Source organism: Manacus candei, unplaced genomic scaffold (assembly GCF_025592945.1).
Source record: "Manacus candei isolate 608988 ecotype Guabito, Panama unplaced genomic scaffold, ASM2559294v1 h1tg000095l, whole genome shotgun sequence".
NCBI classification, from domain to species: Eukaryota; Metazoa; Chordata; class Aves; order Passeriformes; family Pipridae; genus Manacus; species Manacus candei.
Window position 1 is genome coordinate 3,755,287 of NW_026138143.1, and position 24,628 is coordinate 3,779,914.

Consider the following 24,628-nt stretch of genomic DNA (forward strand, 5'->3'; position numbering starts at 1 on the left):
CATGGAAAAAAGGAGGGGTGGGGGAAAGGTGTTTTTAAGATTATTTTACTTCTCACTCTTTTGCTCTGACCCTGTTAGTAATAAATTCTGTAAATATCACCACTTTCAGTCTGTTTTGCCTGTGATGGTGATAAGTAAGTGACCTCTCCCAACTCTTGTATCAATTCCTGAATCCTTTGCTGCTTTTTTCTCTCCTCTGTCCAGTTGCAGAGGGGAGTGAAAGGGTAGCTGTAGTGGGTACCTGGCATTTAGCCAGGGACAGCCCACTACAATGTTATTGGCTTTCTTTTTCTGCATCAGCCATAAGTAGACCATGGATCTGATAGCAGTGGAAGAACTTTCGGATCTTTTGTACTTTTCTGAAAAACAGAAAGAAAGTATGTAAAATGGTAGAAAATTTCATTTCTTGAAATCAAAAATAACTGTTATGGTTTAGAAAGTGCCAAATTGAAGAAAGTGATTCATACTGCTACAGGTGCAGATCTGTGTCACACAGACTGTTGCTGGTGGGATAATTCTATGCAGTATAACTGATTTGATAAAAAAAGAAACAGCATAAAATAAATAAACAATTTTCTGTAAGGGCTTATTGTGACACACCAGCTTGTGTGCTCTCGAAGTGAGACATCAGATGACTCCAAAACCAGGCAGTTAGCTTCTGGGTGGCAGTCTGAGTCTACTACAGGTTACAGTTGTGGAGGTTTGAGGGGCAATTAGTTTTGCCCATAAATGGTGATTAACTTAGTTGAATTGACAGCTTGCTTTCAGAGAATGACCTACCACCTGACAGTTGTAGGTACATTCCCCTAATATGCCCTGAAGACAACATGAGTGGTAACCCTAAAAGGGTTAAAAATCCTAAAGGAAGTTACTGAAGTTACTAATACATAAACCTTTGCACAATTTGTACCATAAGAGTCTTATGCATGTTAACATGGAACGTATAGAAAATGTATAGATGCAAAAGAACTGAGATAATTTAGTGATTTAGAAGTCTTTATAAATATGGACATTAATCCTTCCAAATAATATGGCTATCACCTCTGGGACTTGGTTTCCTAGAGCAAGAAAAATCAGGGATGTATGTTGGGTACATCCTTTCTAGCTATGATATATGCCCACCTGTTGTAGATGACGGGATAAGAACACACGACCACAGAATTGATGATAACTTATCCGACTTTATAGCTGCGTGCTTTGTGCTTATAAAGGTTACAAATTGGCTTCATACATATTACAAAAGCTAAGCTCATCATTGGCTTCTAATTACCTAAGTTATATTTGCGCAAATGCTGATTCTTTAACCTTCTTATGGTTACTTGTTTGCTATTTGCTCAGCTTTCCCATCCGCTATATTCTTTTCTTCTGTCACGTACCCAGTTTCTCAAACACTGTGACCTTCTAATAGTTTTCTCTTACCGTGGGACCAGAGCTATAGCATCTCTCTCATGTCCCCTTTCTATCAACCATGTTTCTGCAATACTTTCCACACCCACCCATGAACACAACAGATTAGTGAGCTATGTCTTCCCCCAGCTCAAGTAGTCCTCATGGAAGAAACCGGTATCTCTGATTGGGATCATACCTAGACCAGCTGAAAACAGACTAGCAGTCTGCTCTCTGGCGGTATCAAATACACTGATTGACCAGATTCATGTACAGTTTTCTATTAGTAGCCCCCTACTTAAAGAGAGATAGAGAAGGCTGGTCTTTGCAATGGGATCTGGAAAGTATTGGAAAGTGAAGAAAGATTGACTTGAAACACACTCCTATATATTGAGGAGCAAAACCCAAGATATCAGGTAACAAAGATGGATGGAGGTTCATATGTTTAATCAAAGTTGACTGGTACAGATGCAGGAGTGATTTCTATTTTATCAGATCTAAAGATCTCCAGAGTTCTGTTTAAGAACCTCCAGAATAGTTAACACAGCTGGAGTGAACTCAGACCTCTCTATATTTTAGGGATCTTCAACTAGTAAAACCTTGTTGCATATTCCTGTTTTGACTGGGAGAACTTCATCTGCAGAGACAATCTGAACAGGTATATGTGAAAAGCTTCAGCATGGTTGTGAATCCCAGCAGGACAGAAACAATAGAGGATCAAACAATTTCATCATCTTGTTACATTGAGATGAACACCAAAATATGCTTGAGGTAAGGATTAGGGTTTTAGAGAATACCAGACCTGAAAATATGATGGGAAATTACATGAATACTTGAATTGTGGTGTAGTCCAAGCAGAATAGGCTGTTACATTCCAGTCATGGAACAGGTTAATATCTCCACAGCTGTAATTGTAGTATATGAAGTACTGTTCCTTGCTAAGATTGGAGTGGAAATAAACACAGTAAAAGAACCACTAAAAACTCTGCCAAAGACTAACTGAGGTATGTTTTTATGGACATAATGAATAAAATAATCAAGCAGTTTGAGCGCAATTTGACTGCTTTAAGTTTGTTTTGGTTTTGTATTTAAATTCCCTACTAATTGGCACTATATGCTCATTTAAAAGAAAAAGTAGGATAATAGGTAGTTTATAAACGGAAAGAGCACAGAAGGCAGAGGCAGTTGAAGAGGGGAAACTGAGAAGGCTACATCTAAACAAAATTTTGTTAACTTCTGAGTCTAAAGAGTGTACCAAAGGAGTTTAAAGTTTTTCAAGCTGTATTCATTTAAGCTTCTGTAGGAAAAAGATTACACTGATTTCTCTTTATTGACTCTTTCAGATTCTGATCCAATCCATGCAAGTGAAAAAGACTATATATTTGTAAACAATTTGTTGTATATCTGTTCTAAGTTAATAAAATTATTAGGGGCAGAAAACAGGTCTTGGTAAAATGCCTTCAATCATCACACCATTTAGCCAACTGTAGATTTCAAAAATACACCTCAGTCCTCAGAGGACTGCTGGTTAGAAATGGTGAATACTGGTGTGACATTCAGAAACATTTTAAATGTTGGATCCCATTTCAGATGTCAATTTAACATCCAAGGGTTTATGCTGTTCAACTTGTTTAGTGAATACCAAGTCCTTCTGCATATAACAGTGCTGCACAGGCCAGCAGTGGTCAAGCTTTCACTTGACACAGACCACTTTATTTGCTAAGGACTTTGAGGCTTAAATGCTATGTACCTCCTCAGTATATGACAGAAGCATGAGACAAACCACAAGTGTTCATTTCTGTCATATACTCCTGTGGATGGGAAAATGAAGTCAGGGAGTTGGTCATGTAATGAGTGCTCATACGTCAAACAGGGCACTGACTGGGACAGAGAGTAATAGCCACTTGTGAGCAGAAACAGGAAGTTTTTATGTGGCTAGAGATTTATTTTTGTCTATAGAAGAAGGATCCTGCTGGCAGAGGATGATACAGAGCAAGCCTGTGGCTGTATGACTCATTCTATTTGTGAGCTGCAGCTTGGGTTTCTCCCGGGGCTTCCAGTATGTTGTATGCTAGAGGATCAAAAATCACCTCTAAGTCATCTCAAAACCAGATTTTCCTCTGCTGCCATGGTTTCCTTCCTGTGTCCCTGCTGTACTCAGTGCATGTGTACACTTATGTGCATAGGAGGTGTTCCTGGTTGCAAGGATGGCTCCTGCATACAACCCAAGTGCCAATCACTCTTCCAGTCTTACAGGTTCACCACAGAGTGAGAGAAGATGCAGATACAGATCTATACTTCGAGAAGGACTGTGTGTACAAGATCTGCTAAGGGTGAGGAGCAAACCTAATAATTTTCAAAAAATGCAAGGCCTTGATGGTTTGTCGCAGTGATTTTCTTGAGTACTGTGGTGAACTAGCCCTAGCCCAAGTGCACCACATGGCCTCATTGACTTTTCTGTCATTAGGACTTGTGAGGCCAGTGGGGTTGGAATGTCTACCCAGGTGTTGGAAATCCCAGATTCTCCATCATGACTTTGCTAGAAGGGTGGCAGTGGTCCACAGAGTGTTCACCACACTCTTGCCCAAGCTGTGCCTCAGAGCTTATCACTTCATGGCTGCGCAGCCAAAGAAGTAACCTGCTCCTCCCATGAATTGCACTGATTGGTCACCACCTTCTCATGCCTCTTCTTTTTTACCTGACTCTGCATCCATACACAGCAAATGTAAATTTTTGTGGCATAGACAACTATACCAGCAGCATCTTTGACCCACTTTTGATTAAATTTGCCAAGAGTTTAATTTAGGAGGACCTAGAAACATCCAATACTGGAGTCTCATACGATGTGGTAATGATGTAAACCCTGTATACCACATTTTAAAAAGGTAAAATTATTTATTTCACTGGCAAGCAGCATATCCTTGGTCAAAACTTAGTGAAGATACATTGTGAAAGCTGTAGCATAATATAAATGTAGTGTTCCAAATGTTACTACAGGGGAATGTTGCATATGAAATTTGTATATACGAGTGCACAGTCAGAATGCAAACCTACAGGAAGGAAGCCATATTATTTTCAACATTTGAACTTAATTCAGAAAATCGGCCTTGAATTTTCTACATTTTTGAGTTATGTTCTTCTTTCCTGTTGCTGATTTCTGGCTTTCCTTCCCTCAACCTTGTTCTTCAATAGAATTGAAATACAAATTACTGCTTTAGTGAAATCATTTGTCCTGCAGGTTTTACAAGTGTGTTCTTTGAAATGAGTAGAGAAGTTGAATATATAACACTACAAAATATCTGCTACAACATTGTCTCTTGCAAATACAAAGGATTAACTTGCCAACAAATGCCACAAATCCTAAAAAAAGAAACAATGTGGAATTTCATAATGTAGCATCAATGTGCATATGCTTTTAAGAACAAACATCCTGGAAAATATGGTTTCTTATTTCAAGCTATATGCATTGCATATCATATGACAAAAGTAATTATCTTGAACTCCCTATTGTATAAATTAGATAGAATCTTTTTCAACCCATTAGAACTAGTATGATTAGTGCCACTTGTAAACTTCTATGTTGAATCCATCAAACAATTCTGAATAATCCAGATTTAGAATGTCATCAACAGATGATGTAACTAAACCACTTAAATGAGCTTGTTATGTCTTAGAATCAAGGTAGATATGTTTTGATTACCTGTTACCATAACAGTTGCCAGTGTTGTTAAAGATACCTGGAGCTTCATGCAGCAACTCAGCAGAGGTATCTTTTGAGGACAGTTTTATGGGTATGGTACTTATTAGCACCACAAGTTCATCACAAAGTTCATCTGTATCACCATTAAAACCTCATAAAGGCATGCTTGGGAAACATATCCTTGGTTCTGAAATGTCATGTAGAAATTCTAGAAGCATCAGATTCATTAAGCTGTGTATGAGCTAAGCAGAGTGGTGTCAAGCACAGCATGAAAGCTTTTGCAGCTAGAATATCAGTTGCCTGATATTCTTTTCCTTTAAATGATACATTTATGTCTGGTATATATTCAGACCTGCCTGAGCTCCTCAAAATACATTCAAGCCAATCTGAGATTTTATTCACTGTTTGAACACTGTTTCACAATGTTCTTGCAACTCTGGGAATTAGTTCCCATCTATAATTGAATACAGCATGGAAGCAAACTCCTTTACTGTGTCATAACATGCGTCTTGCACTGATTTTTGTAAGGGCACTGCACCAGCTCAAAAGTAGTAAGACTGATTTGTCATCAACAATCTGGAGTAAAACAAGAATTCCCTTTGAGTTAGGGATCTCTTGAAGATCCTGCCAAACATGATCAGCTTCCACGCTCCTCATGTGTGTCCAGTGCTGGCCTCCCTGAGGCATTAGTGTGGGAGATAAGACTTTTCCACTGTGGAGAACAAATAGGAAAGCAAGAATATATTATCCATACAGAAATAAAGCAGAAAATTATAGAAGGACAGAGAGACAGACTTAGTCCTGTTCATTTTCCAGTTAAAAAATCCTTTCATCTGTTCTGCTACCTTCACTTACTGCATAGCAAGAATGAGAGTGCTTTACAAGGTCTGTTTTACATGGACAAATACTTGACTGATTTCAGGCATTTCACTGTCTTTGTGTTTTCAACTACTAATTGTTTCTCTTAGTTCTGTGTAAGCATCCTTGCATGTTTACACTAATACTGTATATATGTTCTCATGCATTAAGCTCTCAGATTTAACAATAAGTTGTACACCCAAAAGATCCATTTCTACAAACAGGAAAGTTTACCTGGTGCTCCATGAAACAAAATGTGATGACTTTTTAAATACTGTATTGTATCAAAAAGTTCTTCTTGTGCCAAAATTGAAGTACATGCTGATTAGGGCCATGCAGGATAGTGAAGTCAGACAGGCTTTGTCAGATCCTGAAGTACTTCTGTGTGCTAACCCAGTGGTCTTGGGGCAGTTCCAGGTCCTTTAAATGAGTACTGATGAGTGGAATATGGATGGTGCACCTCAAAATTACACGATAGTGGAGAGCCGAGCCAAGCCAAACACAGAAGTAAACCAAGACACAAGGCAAAGAGTTTTGCAAGAAGGTTCTTTTCTGGTTCTATTTTTCCATTAAAGTAAAATTTGATTTGTGAAAATGAATTAATGTAGGGCCTGCATAAACATCTCAACACAATTCCCTGACAGGAACAGCACCTGTGAACTTTGCACTGCTGTATCTCTAAAATGATGACTTACAGTCTGGTGAGTCCTTCCCCATCATCGGGCAGCCTGGCTTTGTGAGTTTTTCGTCCATGGGGTGGAAGGCAAGGAGATTAATTCTACATATGCCACCCAGAACGTTGAAAATTTCTAAACAAAAATTTAATAACATTTAAAAAAATAAAAGGATAAAATGAAATACTTTGGCTCTTGCTGGCCCAGTTCATCCTGCCCAATGTTTGTACTCTTTTGATTTTTTTTTTTAATTGTAAGAGTTCAAAACAGTAAGTTAAGGGAGTTATGTGATGTGGTTAATGGCAGAGTCCAGTGGTTATGAATGATTTTGTAAATTTTAAAACTTTGATATAATGTATCCTGAGCTGCCTTTGAATTGTGTTAGTACCTCAGCAGAACTGGATCCTGAAGGGAAACATAAGTGCTGGAGGACTGGAGTGAGGAAACGGTGACAGCTCACAGAATGGTAACAAGTTTGTACTAAAATTTCACACTTACTTTCTCCTACTGTTCTGAAGTGATAGACATGTGATATCACCCAAGCAGCAGCACAGTTACCAGTGTTTCTCCATTCCTGCAGCCAGATTCTTTCTTTAGAGATGTTTTGTCCTCAAAATAAGAACCAACTGGAAAAAGGAAGGAATAAACTGTTGAGTATTTTTAGTTTGCGAATCTAGGTGAATTCTTCAGATACACCTCAGGCATTTTCTTAACAAAACTTTATTACTTGGTATTTAATTAAGATACACTTTGAAATAATCTCCTTATTGATAATTTCTCTTGGATTTTTGTGTTCCATGATGCTTCCTTCTGTCATACTCATATTTTCCTACAAGAGTAGGAATTTTGCATATAGCACAATTAACACAACAATTGTACAAGGGGTTAGAGTTGTTTAATGCAAAACTAGCCTGCCTGCAAGTTGCTGCTCGACTGTAGTGTTGATATTTACTGCCGTACTGTCCTCTGACAAATTGGTAGATTTTCTAGTGAAGTAATGGGGGTTTTTTGGAGTTTCAGTTTTACCATAATCTTAACTTCCAAATTTACTGAACTGAATGAGGTGTCCTGAGCTTACTCCCCAGAGCTAAGTGCAGCACGGAAACCTGTAATGGCAGCAGAAAACCAGCAAGTGGCATTAACTGCATTGGGAGAAACTGTGAGAGGGTGAGCTGACAGGCAGCAGCTCTAACTGGTAAAGAGCATACCTCAAAAACGCTCAAGTCCTGTGTGATTATGCAACAGTGGTTTGATACATACTTGTGGATGCAACTCCCTTCTGTGGCAAGATTGAAATTACCTTTAATAGTAAGACTTGAGGAAATTAATATTTTTTCTGTATGCTAAGGAAATCTATGTATTTATCTTTCAGATTATAATAGAGTGACTTCAAGAATAACTATAGAACCAAAATAAAATAATGAAGCATAGCTCTGTGTCAGCCCATATATTACTCATTCTTCCCTTTTCTGTCACAGAAAAAGCTTCTTTTCAAATATTTAAAAAGATGCCAGAGTGGCAGTCTCTGTTTTTGTGGAGGAAATAGGTCTTCTTCCTTTCTGCCTTTTTTTCCCCAGGTCTGCGTGTATGTTAAATTTTGCTTTTCTCACTTCTTGATTCTCTTTCTCTTTTGAGTTTGGATTGTATTTTTATCATTCCTTCATGTGTTTCAGGTTCCAGAAACCATGCTCTTGTGGATTTCAAGCGGGATAGTTTTGACTACTTTTGTCTTCTGAAGTTTTTTTTTTCAATCAAAGAATAAGTTATAGCTGAAAGACAGTTTGCTTTTTAAAGAAAATTGATCTGTAGACTGTGTTTAACTGTACGTTCTGGTTTGCCTTTAAATCTTTATTCGTGACTCATTGAAATGCTTCTTTTACTAGTAACTACTTTCTGCTTAACCAGGCTTTCTGTCATCAATCATGTTGTCTGCTCAGCCAGCAGGGAAAAATGTAAAGAATGATAATATTACAGTACCACTGATGTGCATTTTCAGAGCTTTAATGGGATAAAAGTGTCAGCACTGATGCACTTCAACATCATCTATTGCAGCAATACTGAGAAGTGGAGGAAGAAGACAGCTGAGTTAGCTGACATTTATGTATGTATCTTATGCATGATCAGCTTAGCATTTGCTCCCAGTTGAAAGCAAATGTCTATAAAGGAGAGGATTATGTAAAGTGAAGATTACTACTCCAAACACACCACTTATTAATGTAAAATTATGAATGGAGGACTACCTTTCTGTGAGAAAGGAAAGATAGACTCATGCAGACATGAGAATTCACTGTGTACTTTTCTAGCTGATTAACTTATCATTTTGAAGGAGAGATGGGGCAGGGAAAAAATAAATTCTTAAAGCATTTAATGAAGTAGCTCAATTACAGCTCACCTCAGATTCTCATCTCCTTGGTTTTGCTGTTTGCATTTATTTTTAAATATAGTGATGTTGGTAGCAGATTGATTTCCAGCATACCCTGCTTCTACCAACTTGATATGTGTTATGATTAATGATTAATATTAAAGAACCTGAGACTAAACTACATCTCTCCAACAGCTTCACTGTTATGTGAATAGTACCAGTTATGAATTCTTCATAGCTCCCTTCAAATAGCTCAGCTAATCTGGATCATTTATCAGGATTGCACTGCCCGGTGTGGTTCACTTACTGTAAACATTTCCAAAAGAATATAAAAAGGTATAATGAGGCCATGAATATTAAATTATAAGGCACTGGAGTTAGAGGCATTAGGCAATTTACAATAATTTGTGTAATATGAAGGGCAGAAAGCTTGAATGTTTGATCTGGGAGTGTCAGACTTCTCAGTTTGGTTGTTAGAGCCAAGTATGGATGGAGATTGGGGTAGACAAAATATTTCCCTTATATTTCCAGAGGTCCATGTATTCTTTTCATACTGAGTTCCGGGAGTATTGACAGAATAAGGCAAATATATGGACTTCCTGAGTTGTGATAATGACAGATTGGTGAGTTCAGATTTTAATTGTCCTATTTATCTTAAACACCTATTTTTGAAAGGGTTGGACTGCCTGCTGAAAGTACCCACCTCTTCAAGATAGCTTAAACTACACAAATATCTTTTGGGTGGCCATAGAAGCAGTGAGTGACTTTGTGACAAACGGGAAGTTTAAATAGTGGAAAAACAGGGAGAGATAACACAAACCACAGAGTGATTCATTACAGCCAAATGGAAAAAAGATTTCACAACCTTCTCTAATCTTTTTAAAAAACACTCTGTTAAATGTTACGTACTGATACTCTTTTTCAGAGTGTGCTTTTCAAACAGTAGATTACTTGCCATGATTGGTTTACAGTAGCTCCACTAATATGAGGGATACTCTCAATTCTGGGTGGGTTTTTTGTGTTGTGTTTGTCTGAGGAAGCACACAACTGGCTGTGCAGGGTGCCAAGAGGCAATCTGTTCAGATACCATCTCAGCTGATGGTGAAGAACCTGACAGACCCTCTTTAAGAGGGAAAGGTTGGAAGTATAGCAACTATGCAGACAAGTTTAAGAATGTCACTTGGTGGTTAGGCTCCTTCTGAGGAAGAAACACATATGAAAGAAAGCGTGTAAGAGGCTTTCCGAGAAGCTGACAAGTGGGCAGATGCAACTGAGCACAGGGAAGGAGAAAGGAAAGACAGTGCCGATGAGTAATCCCACTTGAATCCCACTTGAGTCTTTCATGGCACCGAAACCAATAGAAAATATCATGATACCACCAAGTACCAGAGTTCTGTTAAACAAGTTTGAAAATAATTATGTCAAAAAGGCTTCTAATGGTGGCACATTTTGATTACGGTATCAAACATACAAAACAGTTATTGGAAAATATGTCTGACTTGAGTTAATAACTGCATTATTATGAAAATTTCATCATGTAGTGCTCTTCATGCTGTCACAGCTATTGCCTATACACATACAACATTCTGCACAATAAAACTAGTGTGCCACTTAGTATGACAAAGCTGAAGATCTTTTTTTTTGTGACATTACAGGAAAAGCTACTTGGTAAAACAGAAGCAAGTCAAGTCAAAAGAAAGAAAGATTTATGTGTCTTGGTTTCCAGTTGCTACCTTTCTCAACCTAGCTACCCTTTTTCATAAAAAAGCAGGTGTCATCAGGTACTTAAAGGCAGTTGCGTGCTGGACTACAGATAAATCCAGAAATGTTACGCACAACCTGCTCTAGATTTGCTGCAGGGCAACACTTATTTCTTCACCTATGAAATTATTGTAGTGCGGGAAAGTTCATTGCTAGCTTTCCTCCGTATCAGTGAATCAAATTGTGCTTGCAATTCTGCATTACTTCCAACTGAGTTTATACTGACAGAAGTGAGATGTTTTAAAAAATAGCTGTGAGATTCTACTTTCCATCAATATTACCAAACTGCTCATACTTTCTGTGGCCAAACTTTGTTTCAGCATCTGGTTGATTCAGCCCATCTTCAACCAAAATTCACTGGGTGGATTTTTTCTTTGATTGTCAGAAGTTGCTTCAAAGGAGATGCAAAGTCAGTTTCTGACATACCAACATAAATAACAGTTTTAGAGTTAGAGACAAGCTATGTTCCTCTTAGAGACCTGGTGCAGTTTTGCTGCTTTTGATCAATTTTCACCCATACAACAACACCTTTATTTTCATGTGCAAAGTGAGGGCACACATTTGAGAAGCTTGTAGTACAGTCAGCATGTTCCACAGCACAGACCCTATAGTTCAAAAAAGCCTCGTGATGTTGTCTCTGCTGCTGTTACCAGCCACGTGTGACAGAACGTGTGAGGAAATCTTGCTTTTTCCAGTCTCGGTAGTTCAACCAACAGCCTTGATAGTCTCGACATTCCTTGCACTCACCACTGCCTGTAGTTTCAATACACAGTCACCTGAGGCTGATGCCAGTCCTGTTTTGCTTGGCACCTGGAGATTACAATATAAAACACTATCGGTCCAAAGCAAGAGGTTCACCCACAGATGTCCCCAAACCTCTTCTAAAAAAACCTCTTTGTATGTGCTCCTGGAGGTTATTGTTGATGCGGTCTGCTCACATAATCTACACCAGTTTAGGATGTTTAAAAATGCTACCTGGGTTGCACACATCCTGACCAGTATCACTTCTTTCCCTGTCACAAGTAAGTAATCAACCATCACTGCCACAGGTAGGTCCATAGCTGCTGGCTACTATATGTGAAAACACGAAAAGAAGCTAAAGTCAAAGACTGACAGGGTTGCTGTGTGAAACTCTGGGGTTTCAGCTCCCAGTGAGAATTTGCTGGTAGGCATTTCTGTGTAGCTCTCAGAAAGTTCTGAAATCATTCTTTGTCTGCAATGAAAATTGGGATTTTGGTCTTGTCAGTAAACTGTATCAGTGTCTTGGGAGTCCGAGATAAACTGTGTTAATCCTTTGTGCCATTTAGTCTATGCTGACACCAGCACACTTATCATGCAGACCTGCTGATCACTTCCTTTCTGATGCAGAGGACACGAGTTCCAGTACACCCAGTTTGCACCTATATTTTAGCCACAGTGAAACGGTCTTGCAAAATGTCTATTTTCCGTGAACATTCAGTGGGGAGAGGTATGTACATTGGAATATCATGGGTAAAACTTCTCCACCTCAGTACAGGCACTGGTGAAGTAATTTAATAACATTTAATGCCTTACTTCTTTCTAGATATATGCATTGTTTCTGAGACATACCAACTTCACATGTAGAGGATCTCTACCGGGTCCTGGCATTTTGATGGACAGGAAGAGGAGCTCTAAGGACAGGAAAAATTAAGTGCATCAGAATAGGACATGGATCATTACTGGTCCCTTCTTCCTATTGCTGGAACAGAACAATCATGCAGTCAGAATTGCTCAGGCTTTGGTTCGTACTGAGCCAGTCTGGAGCTGTGCAAGGCACAACAGTGTGGTACAAGTGCTGCACATATCCATATCTAATAGTTTTCTTCCATATCATTTAGAAGCAAACTACTCTTGTAATGCTATTACACAACACAAGAGAGTTTGGCAAGAGAAAAGGGGGAGTTCTCTACAGCTCTGATGGACAGGGATAAGTGGTGTTAATCCAGTAAAGAAGTCTGCACTGTTAGTTCCATTAAGTGTCCCGAAAAATCTTTTTTGTGTGCATTTCCATGATGGCCATTGGTTTATCTGAGGACATGTAGTAGCATAGTCCCTTTTAGAGTAATGAATCACAGAGTGACAGGACATTCTTATGGTTTTGTGTTGTGGAACAATTACATCTCAGTTTGGAGGTTAATGAGTTCTTTCCTCTGGAAGTTTATACAGGTTTCAAGAGGCATTCCCCAGAGCAGCTAACAGGGTCATTTAATGATTGCAAACTGAGTGCTTGAGTCACTGTCAGGTCTATTTAAGATATTCTACCAGAACCTCTTCTAAATCTGTGTAGAAAGGCTTTCTCAGGTTACCAGATGGATTAATGGTATATTTCAACTGCTTGAAGTCTTACCATATTTTTTAATATGCATTCACATAATTATTTTTCTGACTGGCTAACATCCATCTCATTTAACTCTATGAAAGTGTGTTTTGTTGGTTCTGCTAGCTGATTATACATTCATATTCCCACTGCCCTCCACAGGAACAAGTGCCCAGCCAAGTACCACTGGCCAGCTGGCAGCACTTCATGAAATACTCCTACTGCAAGGACATTACTCACCAGGAAACAAAGGCTGGGGTTTACCCTTAGCACTGAGGAATGGTAGATATTCTCTTCTTATTTTGGAGGAAGAGGTGATGATCCAAAACTTGCTGGATTGGAGTTTTGTGTAGATTTTATAAGTGGGAAGTCCTGTGGACTCTCTTCTAGCTTATAAACTTATAAACATTCAGCAAAAGACATCAGGCTCTAGCTTACCTACCTGTGTGCTAGAAGGGTGTGTCTAAAGTCCAAGGATCATGGCTTTACAGACTGATGACTAGCAGAACCCACACCTGTTCAGTGTTTAGGTCAGACAATGTCCAAGGCCCTTACTCCTCTCTGGCTTCTCACTTTGTTGCTGTACCACAATCCCCCAGGCAGAGGTATCCCAGGAACATCACTGCACTCCATGTCTGGATTACAAAGTGACACTGCTAGCTGGGGTGGAAGTGCCTCCATGCCACTTCAGCTGTAGCCTTCTCTAATGGCAGCTGCTCAGGGAAACATCAGCACAAGGAGACTGTTCAGTGGCTGACAGCCTGTTACCCACGGGCAGAAAAACTAGGATGCTTTGATCAGAATCCCATTGGCTCATGCAGTGTGGGTGTGCAGGAATAGAGGTGAGCAGAGAGCTTTTTCCCAGGAGCTATTTCATGAGGAGCTCACCACTGCAGAAGTAGGTGAAGAGGATGTATTGCTTTCATATTAGATTATTATTCTCTCTGATCAGACAAGGTCTGATTAAACAGATTTTATTCTGTCTGATAATGAGAGAAAAGCATTTCTTTTTAATTGAATTCCTTTTCAAGCTCTGTGCACACTGGTAAGAGAAAAATTCTAGAACAAAACTAATAGAATTTGATATCATTATACTTAATATATTAAGTATATATATTCTGATTTGGGGTGATTTCAGACCATGGTTTTGGTCTATTAAGACTCTCCTAAAAATGCCTTTAATATCTCCCTACCATTTCATCTTTCAGCCACCTCTGTTTGTCAGACAGCAATGGTTGTTTATCTTTGAACGATCATATTTTGTTACTTTTTGTTACCTTACTTCAGAGACATCTTTTTGAGCTGCCTCTTTTGTTTCTTTGTCTTTTTACCTATTTCTCTCTTGTTCTCTCTAAACTTCTTTGTCATTTTAAATAATAAATAAGCAAATGGTTACGAGTTACAGCATTTTCTTCTTTTTCCATTCTCCCTTGCATTGTTTAATTTTGACTTATAATGGACTGAGTTTTGTAATTGAGCTGTTTCTCTTTTATAAAACACAAGATTTTATTGTTGTTGTAGTCTCCATTTTGCAGACCTCTAAGAGTTCCTTCCTCTATGTGGTTCTAATCTTGCTCTAGTGCTTCTCATGGAGATACTGCTGTTGTGAGATTATTTCCCAAGTCAGACTGTGCTGTCAGAGGAAGTCACCATCAAGACTGTTCAGATATTTCAACAAAAAGCCCCTACTTTGGCACAAAAATTGTCTTGTGAGTCAGTGGGCTGTGTCCATTCCATGCATGCGATATGGGTCTTAGCACTAATCTTTCGGGTTGAGGTGGTTGCATGGTGGGAACCTTCTTAAACTGCAGATGCCACATCTGTAGTCGGACACCATGTTGTATAAGAGTTTTTGTTACCCAAATAAGCTTTAAAGCTGTTCAAATCTTCTGGAAAGTGATTGTAGTCACACTATAACTTTGGTTTAAGGCAGTGGTTCTCAAACCTTATAATCTCTAGCCTCCTGATGACAGAACTTGGCTGGCAACAAGTCAAATAATTCAAGCATTAGGATCATCATTACCAGACTAGCTCAAGTCTAGAAACCTGAAAAAATTACATTGAATTTTATTGTGCTTGGTAAGTTAGTTTTTCCACCTACAAACGTAAAACCAGTATTTCACCAAACAGATGAAAAGAAAACAGACAACAAGGACATACACCACGTGCCATCTGATACCAAACCACTCATTCCTTAAAGGGAGTAAGTGCTACTTACAAATACATTCAGGTATTGCTGAAGAGCCACACACTAAATCCATGGTTTCAACTGGGATAGAGTTAACTTGCTCCTTAATAGCTAGTCCCATGCTGTGTGTTGAATTCAGGGTAAAAATAATGTTGATAACACACTGATGTTTCAGTTGTTGCTGAGCAGTGCTAACTCTCAGCCAAGGACTTTTCAGTGTCTCATGCTCTGCTGGTGAGGAGGTGTATAAGACACCAGGAAGGAGCATGGCCAGGACAGCTGACCTGAACTGGCCAAAGGGATATTCCATACCACAGACTATCATATTCAGTTTGTACATAAACTGGGGGAAGCTGGGCAGAAGACCTCTGATGGCTGCTGGGGAATGGGCTGGGTATTTGTGCATTGCATGTTTTTCTTAGGTGTTATTACTCTCTCTCTCTCTCTCTCTCTTTCTCCTTTTCATTACAATTATCATTTTATTATCATCATTAGTATCATTAGTACTATTATTATACTTTATTTTAATTATTAAACTGCTCTTATTCTGCAAGTTTTGCCTTTTTTCTAATTCTCCTCCCCATCCCATTGAGGAGGGGAGCAGAGTGGGGTGAGTGAGCTGTGTTGTACTTAGGTGTCAGCTGGGGCTAATCCACACCCACGGTAACTCATAAATTGTGACCATCTGCTGTAGCACAAAAGGTGGAACATAAGTTGTATAGGGATATTTTGTTCATCAGCCTAAAATTTTAGAAAGTTTTAACGAATCCAGTAGTAATTTCTGCTGCTGTTACTCTTATCAGGGAGTTAGAAGGTAAAATTTCAAGGGAAGGCGAAAGTTTGAGATAAAAAAGACTGTTGGTTTTCAAGTGCCATTTGTCTGAAAATATATTTCTCCTTTGAAGAGTTCCATGGGTTAGGGGAAAAGATTATTAGCAGTTAAGAAAGATGCCTTTTTACAAATAGGAATGTTTTTAGGGTAACTGTAGAGGGAAGCAGTAGAGCTAAAGCAGGAGAGTGCCTGGTGATTTATGTTGCACAGTCTTGTTTATGGGACAGGTGCCACTGGCCTCTGCCCTGACATTTTGTGCTTTCACAGCAGAGCCAGAGGACAGTGAGAGAGACACTAGGAGAAGTAGGTGAGTCATCGTGGTGTTCCTCATTGCAGAAAAGCATCTCTCTGAATTTGTTTCTTCATTGGCTCCACAATACACACGCAGTCACCTGCTTAGGTTAAGCTTTAGGAAAGGAGAGTGCTATGACAATGCCGGGGAGAAAAGAAAATGTGAAGCTTGTGAAAATTCCCCTTTATTTACAGCCTTTTTTTCCACTGGGAACCCTTTTCACCTGCTGGTTTTCGTATTGCAACATTTTAGAGGGGGTTTCCACAGATAGAGAATATGAAAATGAAAGAGGAAGAATCCGCTACAGGAAGTGGATTAATTTAAAAATATGGCTGAAGAATTATCACATTTTTGAGTAAACTGTACTGGCATGCTAATGTAAGACATGTCACTGAGTTTGATACTTCTGCCAAGCAGAGTATGAAATGACAGCAGCATGTATTTTTATGCTATTGTTTAATATCATATAAAGGTTCTACCTTTTCATGGTGTTTCTATTTTTTTTTAAATTTTCTTTCTTAATAAATTAACACAATTTATTTCAAGGGATTTTTAGAATTTATACTGTGTTTATGCAATGGTACTATGTTTTGGATAGTACAAATCAACCTTTTCAAGTATTCAAGAAAAATCACTAATGAAAGAATTATCATGCAAGTCAAATGTCTTCTAGTCTGTCTCTTGCAGCCTTCTTTCCTTCAAAACATTCATCATCTCTCTCCTTCCTTGCCAGGACTTAAAAGTAGGCAGCTACTTTCTTGTTAGCACTAAGGCACTGAGAACCCCCAGCATATCTTTCCTTGGCAGAGAGAAAATTGCTTCATCTGGAGGCCAATTTCTCCTCATCTGCTGTGTGCAAGTCCGATGCTTCACTAGCGACATTCACCAGCTTGTGTGTTTCTACAGGTACCTCTTTGGTCCTGTGTTGTTTTCCATAAATGATCATACACATCTACTTGTAGTGGGAGAGCCCCTCCAAGCAGGGGTGCCGTCTCAGTCCCAAGTGGGTCTGAAGCAGGGAGAGACAGCTAAGAAGCACGAGGAAGAAAGACCAGGGTGTCAAGGAGTCGATTTCACTGAGTGCACTTTTTGGAAAGAAGTTCCTGAGATTCGTTGGGAGCATATTAGGTAAATAAAAAAAAAAATCCTCTCAAGAGTTCAGGCAGAAGCTGTGGAGTCTAAAGATTCAGAAATGGAGTTGCTCAATGCACATGACTTTGTATGTCACACTTTTTCCTTCCTAGAACTCCAAAGAGTTTGTATTCTCAAACTGTTCAACACAAGAAATCTTACTAAACTGAGGGAGAGCTGAAGCAGCTCACCGCAGCTCCTTGTCTTGCCTGTTGTTCTGTTGAGTTTATGACAAGGAGTAGATGACCATAAGCAATAACACTCACCATGATTGCATTCAAAAATTAAATTTTTTGCTATTAACTTGCCATTACACCACACAGTTTCAGTGATGCAGCTCTTTCATCGGCAGTTTCCTCCTGAGTGATGGCTTTTGCTCTTTGATTGTTGGCCTGGTCACAAAACTCTCAGCTGATGAACAAGATGTCTCTGTACAATTTATGTCACACCCTTTGAGTGACAATGCCTGGTCTTGACTCACCATGGATTTAATATGTGGCTCCTCATCGACAGCTGAAAATAATACACTAAAAAGGACATGAAGAAATTGTAGGGGGTTTTTTTTGCTGGTCATTTGTAGCTTTTTTTTATTTTCATTATTTTTTTCATGATTTTTCTGGGTTCAGTTCTGTCTGGTATTTATTCTCTGTATAACAATCATTGCTACAAATGCTGCCCTCCCACAGCTTTTCTGCAATGCTTTCATCCATGTGCTTACAGATAAACTAATTTTCAATTTCTTTCATAAGTTTAGCCACATGTGGTTCTGCTCTGTATGCCAGATAGCTGCTCTGTAGCTCACGGTGGCACTCAAAACCCCAAACTGGAGAGTATATGAGAAAAGGCAGGAATGAAGTATGTTTTTATGTTTAGAACTGCCACAGGAAAAATAAAGTGTTAGTTTATTAGAATTGCTGTTCAGAACAGGGACAGCGTGATGCACATGAATCCTAGGCTTGGGGACCAATCTCTTCATGGCAGGGTATCTGGATAGTCAATAGAAGAGGTTCAGGTTCAAACAGTGAAAATACAAGACAGATGGCACCTTTAACTCTGAATTCTAGGCAGAATGCATGAAGATCATGGAGACAAAGTTGGTCTGTCTGTATCCCATACAGACTCCAAGTGTTCTATCCCCACACTTGACTTTTCTGGTGAACTCTTACAGGTCACTTTCTTTAGTTCACACTTCTTAACTGCAAAGGCAATGAGCTTCAGATATTGCAGACAGGAAAAGGGGATTTGTAAATTGTAATGATCTTCCTACTATGTATGGGTTGGGCAGCCTGATCCATCTGAAGCAAATAGCATTACTTGGTCATCCTTTCTTTTTCCCCACCAGTATCTGTTAGTGCTCAGAATGTCATTGCTTGAGTGGAGAAGAAAAAAAAAGGGAGTGGGAGTGTGCCTTTGTTTCCTCCTAATGCATCTGTTCTTCTGCTTGCTTGCATTGCCTATCTGACAGCATTGTCAGTATGACCTTTCTCTATAAGCAGGCACAAGAAACAGAAGCAAATAGAGATTTCGTTTAAAGCATTGATTTTCCAGATTCTAGGAAGTATGCATTAAGAAAGGTATGCCTCTTCTGCATCACTGCAGAAAAGGGTATGCCCATGTTACATAGAAACAGGCCACCTATAATAGCACTGTAGCTGTGACAGCAGTGAGCACACTCATTTTTGACAGTAAGAATCCTCTTGCTCCACCTAAAGCTTTCCTTTATGAAACTAAGTTAGGAAGTCAGGGATACAAATAGGATTTTGGTTTTGGTTTGCTTGCCTTCTGTTTATGTAGAACTTCATGCAGAGAACAATGACAGAAGATATATTTAGTAGTTTGATTTTCTTTGCTCCAGGATGTCTAGGGATTTTCCCAGTGTTCGTTTGATAACATTAAAAATGAATGGGATGACTAAATGGCTTATAATCTTACATATTCATTTAACATGAAAGCAATTATTAATGTGTATCATTATCTCCAGAATTACTTGGATCCTGTTAATGGCATTCAAACCAACCATTTTCAACTGTTTTCCAGGGGATATGTCATTACATAATTCATAGCAAGAACAGTGCTCTACAATCTGAGTTTAATACTATTGTCCTTTTGGAATTTATTTCTCAGACCATCCTTCTGAAGAGTGATAATTTTCTATGTTAACCAGTTTTTAGAGTGTTTCCAGATCTCAGTGGGGGACTGGGTACTGAATAGAGTTTATCACTTTAATATGAGTCTTACATGTAACAATACTGAGATTAATGCTCAATCCATTATCCTCTGAATTAGGAGGACCATAGTGAGACCAGTGAGTGGTTTGACCTCACATGGCTGAGCCACTGAATCAGAGAGAAAATGGTCAAGTGTAAAAAAAAGAAAAAGAAAAAAAAAAAAGAAAAAGAAGCTTAGATTAAAATGCAGGAAAGAGAAATCAGTGGTGAAGGCAAAGAAGCAGAGAGGATTGTGGTTCATGGGTAGGGTTAAAGAAAGCAACTATTGGGTGGAAGAAGAAGTGGTGATGATCAGGATGGTACAGCAAGCACTAGAATGAAGTTCTACCTGAAGCTTTGGTGTAAAATATCTTGCAATTTTTATTAACTATAAGAAGAAGTTGAAGCTGCACTTCACTTTCCATACAATTGTTGCAATGGTTAATAATAGAGGTTGGGTGGCTGTGGGTGCAAGGAAGAAGTACCACAGATACAAATTTCAGCTACATCCAATCTTCTGGCAAAGGAAAGTGGTGGTTGATGGGCTGGGCCTGGCCAGCAGCTGAGCACTCACACTACTGCTCCCCCTGTCCCTCCACCCCTAGCAGGATGAGGGAAAGAACATCAAGAACAAAATCAAAATTCAGGAGCTGAGCTGCAGACAGTTTAATAGGTGAAGGGAAGAGAAAAAAACCCCAAACAAATAACAGGCCAGAAATCACTTATTATCTCCCACAAGTAGATTGATGTCCAGTCAGTCTCTGAGTAAGTCATCAAAGAATTCAATCCCCTTCCATCTTCTTCTGCTCACTTCACTTTACATTGCCAAGCACAACATCATATGATATAGAATATCCCTATGTCCACTTCAGGTAAGTTGCCCCCCCTGTGTTCTCTCCCACTGACTTGTCTAGCCCCAGCCTATTCACTGTGGGGCAGAGTGGGAAAGAGAGAAAGCCTTGATGCTGTGCAAGTTTATTCCATCCCAGCCAGACTTAGTGCAGTTCTGTAGTACTCAAGCAAGGCAAGCAGAGCAGGTCCAGTGCCAGCCAGCAGCCACTGGTTAACAGACAGCTGTGACAGGCAACACAGCTTCAGCATCATTCCAGGAAGTCAAGTCAGTGTGTCAGGATTATTTCAACAAGGTACACAGCCAGGCACAGGTAAGAAACTTCAGGCAATAGCCAAGGGCAAAGCCATCAAGCCATGATTTGTTACCACTGGCTGAGGACATGCACGTAATTTCTCTTTTTCTCTCCCAAACTTGCACACTATAATGGTGGACTGATAGATTACCAGCAGACTGACAAGCAATGTCAGGTGATTGATCTTGACCAGGTAAGTCACCTTGGAATCACTGGTCAGTGAGAAGAGGCAGTGACACAGAACACTTCTTCAAGGGACAAATTTTTTATTTAGCCACAGGAGTATGGTAAAGGAAAAACAATGTACTTGTTGCACCATCCACAGCTCTGCCACTTTTTCTAAATGCTTTGGTAGATCCAACTTTAAAACCTCTTTGCACTTCATCTCTGTTGTACTGTATCATACATCTAGCTGCCACCTTTGAAAATCATGGGCTGATCAAACTAGTTTATGAACAGGAGTGAACCTGGTAACATTAGAGGAAGCCATAAGGGCAGGATATTCAGAAGACTTCAGATGACCTGTTGCTGGACCCTGGACAGCTCACACCTCTTAAAAGAGGCAGAAAGGATCCTGAAACCATCATGAGTTTTCAATAAGGATTTTTATGGAAATGTCAAGGCAAACCCAATTATTCAGGATCAACAGAATAAATGTAAGCTCTTGCATTCAAAGAAATGTCATCAATCTGAGATATCAGTAGCATTACTATATAAGTGTATTTTATAAACCTCCCAAATCAATATTTAATCTATGTGAATCCAGGGGTCATAGCACTTTCAGTATCAAAGATTGCCAGACTAAAAATTATGGCAACTTATGGGGATGTGAAGGAGAAGCATACCCTTGTGTGACTCCTAGGAGTCTGGGGTGGGAGAAATCTGTTCTCAAGCTGCTGGGATGCAGCAAATGACAATGGGGCCTTTGGCAGAAGGGTTAGAGACCTTCTGCACTGAGCAGAGCAGAAGAATGAATCATTAAAAAGAACCTTTAAATCATGAAGACAAAACAGAGATTCCCGGAACGGATGTAATTCCCAAAGAATATAATCTGCCTAATGGAGAAAATGTATACTCTAGCACAAGTTTGTGTACACAGATGAATATACATTGAACAGATTAAAACACTGTTCAGTAAGTTTATTTGGGTTCTGTTTTGTTACATGTGTAAGTGGAAAAAATATGGCATCTGATAATAAATCAACAAGCAGCTGAAAGTTTCTGAAGGCTGATAAAATATTTCCTTCTCCTAGACAGTGTCTGATCCTTCAGTAGAGGACCAGACTCCTCAATTTAAATTCCAGATCCAGTTATGGAACCACAGCAACTTGTATTTCTTTGGCTACAATGGACTTAAGGGATAACAGCCACAAATCCAGTCATGATGGAAGGGTGACATAAGGCAGTTTTGAATCCTGTGGCCTGTTCTGTTCTCACTCACTCTAAATACATAATTATTATAACTCAGTGAGCTGCTTGTGGTTTTTGAATGAAGCAAGTAAAGGTGAAGTTGTGATAAGTTTTCATATAATTTCATTAAATTTACACTTCATATAATTTAAGAAAAAAAAGATTATGCCGAGATATGCTACTACTCTGTTTAAAGTTAGATTACTGTGTGGGGGTTAGATTAGTGGATTGAGAATTTAAGTTAGGTGAAGTGGATTAAGAACTGCCTGAATGGGAGATCCCAGAGGGTCATAATCAGTGGCACAGGGACTAGCTGGAGGCCTCTCACTAGTGTCATCACCCAAGGTTCAATACTGAGCCCAGGATTGTTTAACTTGTTCATCAGTGACTTGGATGAAGGGGCAGACACCTCCTCAGCAAGTTTGCTGATGACACAAAGCTTGTAGGAGTGGCCAATACGCCAGAGTGCTGTGCAACCCTTCAGAGGGACCTTGACAGGTTGGAGAGATGGGCAGAGAGGAACCATCTGAAATTCAACAAAGACAAATTCAGAGTCTTGCACCTAAGGAAAACTAACCCCGTGCACCAGCACAGGCTGAGGGCTGACCTGATGTAAAGCAGCTCGGTGTCCTGGTGGACAAAAAGCTGTCCATGGACCAGCAGCATGCCCTTGTGGCCAAGAAGGCCAACAGTGTCCTGGGGTGCTGTATCAGGGGTTAATTACACTGATACTTTTGGTCTGTGTTCGGCCCAGCCACCTGTGAAAATTTTGTTCTTTCCCTGCCAAGTTATGAGAAAACAAGCACTGATAAAACGGAAACTTTTCTCCAAGGTTGCTTGAAGGAGAAATTGAAGACTATAGTGATGAAGGACGCCCCCAGACTCATTTGGAAAAGACTCCCCTGAGTGCAGTACGTGGGCGCAGGGAAAGCCACGTGTGCACAGAAGAGGTGCACTTACATAACAAAGGGGGTGGGACTGAGGGCCTCTGGCTGGGCGGTGCTGGCCACGCCAGCCTAGGTTGAGGTCACTCAGTTAATTGTATAAAAGCAGATGGCGCTTTCTTGGAGGAGAGCAAGCTTCACATCAATGACAACGTTGCCTTTTGGCAGGGACGCCTACCAGTTTGTGAACTTACTGACTTTCCAAGGATGCAGCTTCTGCTATTGGTAATTATAGGCATGCTAGGTCGGTAAGATAACTTTATGGGCAACAGCTGGGTAACTGGGGAGGTCATGCTGGGGGCTTATTTCTCTCTTCCTTTCTCCCTTTTTGGTTTGTTCACTTTGTTGGCCACCTCTTGGTAATAAATTTCAGTTTTGTTGAGCTTTCAATGATGCCATGGTTTCAAGATTTCAGTATCTCGAATCCTCCCTAATACAGGTGCATTAGGAAGAGCACTGCCAGCAGGTCAAGAGAGGCGATCCTGCCCCTCTACTCAGCCCTAGTGAGGCCACATCTGGAGTGCTGTGTCCAGTTCTGGGCTCCTCAGTACAAGAGAGACATGGAGCTCCTGGAGTGGAGGAGCCCTCCAGCAAGTGGCTACGAAGATGAGTATCTCTACTCCTCTGCTGGAGCATCTCAGCATCTCTCTTATGAGAAAGGCTGAGAGAGTTGGGCCTCTTCAACCCCAAGAAGAGACAACTGAGTGGGGCCCTCATCACCATTTCTAAGTATCTGAAGGCAGAGTGTCAAGAGGATGGAACCAGGCTCTTTTTGGTGGTGCCAAGCAATAGACAAGAGGTATCAGGAAGAAACTGATGCACAGGAAGTTTCACCTGAATATGAGCAAGAACTTTATTGTGTGGATGACCGAGCACTGGAACAGATTGCCCAGAGAGGTTGTGGAGTCTCTGTCACTGGAGATATTCAAGAATCTTCTGGACGCAATCCTGTACAATGTACTCTTGGATGACCCTGCTTGAGCAGAGAGGTTGGACTCACTATGGTCCCTTCCAACCTTACCAATTCTGTGAATACTTCTCATTTTAATAGATTTAATGTCCTTGCTATCTAAAAATCACTAATATAAATGTCCTGTAAAGGAATTTATTTCTTCCATCTCTTCCCTTCAGTATCATAATTGACAGAAGAAGTTGTTACACCTTCACAGTAGGTTGTTGTTGCTGAGACACTTTGAGGAAAAAATACAAAGGAATGGATACTTTTGCTGTCATTGCTAGAGAAGGGCAGCTGAGGAAGATCTTAACGAAGCTTCAGGGCATGACATCAGACAAAGTCTAGAGTAAGACTTGTGTTTGCCTTCAAGAGAGAAGATAAAAACCAGTAGCTTGTGCAAGCTACACAGTTTTATTTCTGCCAAAAGCCAGTATTGACACACTGC